Source organism: Microtus pennsylvanicus, chromosome 19 (assembly GCF_037038515.1).
Source record: "Microtus pennsylvanicus isolate mMicPen1 chromosome 19, mMicPen1.hap1, whole genome shotgun sequence".
NCBI lineage: Eukaryota > Metazoa > Chordata > Mammalia > Rodentia > Cricetidae > Microtus > Microtus pennsylvanicus.
The window spans coordinates 24,041,138-24,042,992 of record NC_134597.1 but is presented as its reverse complement, the minus strand read 5'-3'; positions in this window follow the sequence as shown (position 1 = coordinate 24,042,992).

Here is a 1,855-nt window from a genome sequence, read left to right as displayed (position 1 = left end):
GTGACAATGGAGCTAGCGGTTAGGCAGTAAACAATAGGAACATGAAGGGAGATGGAGAGAAGGCAGGGCCAGTGGAGGGAAGGCTGTGTATTTGTCGAGGGGTCAGGGTGAAGGCCTGGGGTCTCCCTTGCAGCCCCCTAGCTTTGGCTCTGCCTCATTGAGATGACATTTGAACAGAGAACTAGAGATGGAGGACAGAACCACAGGATACAGGAGGGAGAACATTGCAGATAGTGTGAGCCCTTGTGCATGCCTGATCATCCAAAGAGCAAGGCAAGGGCACTGTGGCTAGACTAAAGGGACCACAGCGGCGAAACCCGCAAACCAGGGACAGAGCTGAGGCGTGGTCTTTTTGAGTGCCATTAAAGGAAAACATGGTCGTTTGTGGCCTTGTTCTGGTCTGAGAGCTATCATCCAGGAAGATCACATGCTCCCGCTGGCTCATGGAAAGTGAAAAGACCTGGGGAAACAGAGACACGTCACACAGATCCCACAGGTATCTCTACTTCAGCCACAACCCACAGCTTCTGTTTCTGCTCTTCCCCTAGCCCAGCTACTCAGAGGACAGCTTCAGACAAGCTGCTCACCTCCCCAGCCCTAGAAGGAGCGCCTGAGGAAGCCAGCAGGAGAGGTTTCCGACCCTCTCAGCTTGCTCCTCAGAGAAGCCTCAAGGTGTGGTAATTATTGAACAACGAGGACTTCAGTCATCTGGAGAGTGACAGAACAGTCCTTGTCCTGCAGGAGGGGGTGACCCACACGCGGCACCCCATGCTGGAGTCCTCTGTTGTTCTCATCTGATGCCGTGCTGAGGAGCTGGACCAGTCTGGAGAAGGACGCTGGAGCCTTCCTCTCAGTGGAGAATGAACTGGGCCGCGGTCTCTTTCAGACAGAACCTGTCTTTGGGTCTCACATTGTGGCTGCCTCTTCGCTGAGGTGCCACGAAGGTTTCTGGAACTGGCCAGCAAGGTGTGAGGGTCTAGGCAGGCCCTGGCAGCTCTGGCCCCTCTTCCATACTTTCTGAGTTGATAGAGGCATTTCTGATGTGAATCCAGTCCCTGGGGTGCAACTGTGTCTCAGGTCCCTACCCTATCTGCCACTTCACTGAGGGTCATGCTCCTCACCTCCCCTGCTCCGGGCCCACATCACCTGCCATTATGAACACAGCTAGGGGCCTTCCTCCCTGTTGCTTTTCCGGTGGGGCCTCTTTTCTCCCTAAAGTCATACAAGCACTTCCGAGAGAGCCATATCGACCGCCCCTCTAGGTTACCATGGAAACAGAGCTTTTTATTTCCTCCCTCCTGTTTACCTTGGTCAGGGGACTGCGGCAGAAAGCAGCCTGTCGCAGAAGGAGAAGGGAGGGCTAAGCGGGGAGTGGGAGCGGGAGGGAGAATCAGCTCGCCTTAAACCAGATCGTTCCGGTTCGGAGTGGCTCTCCCCCGCAGCCCGGGCCCCTCTGCAGTACTGCACTGCAATTCCTCGTGGGGGCTGTGGAGGGAGGGGGGCTCCTCCCGTGCAAAGCCTAGCGGGAAAGGTCCTAGACCCGTGCTACCCCTGTTTGAGTTCCCGCGGATCTTCCTGTCTCCCAGGCCAAGGGCTTGGCATTCAGGGCATCCTCTGAGGGTGGTGCCCAGGGTGGTTGCCATGTCCCTCAGGTTGTCATTACGCAAGTGTCCACCCCAGGATAAAGAGATGGGAGCTGAAGTCCAGGCCTTGCTCTGTGTACTCTGAGTGCCCTGGCTGAAGTGGCCTCACCCTGTGTACCAAGAAGGGTCCCTGGTGTGACCTCGAACTTAAAATTTCCCAACTAACTGCCTTAGAGCAAGACCCCCGATTATGTATCAGACCTTCCCGAGCG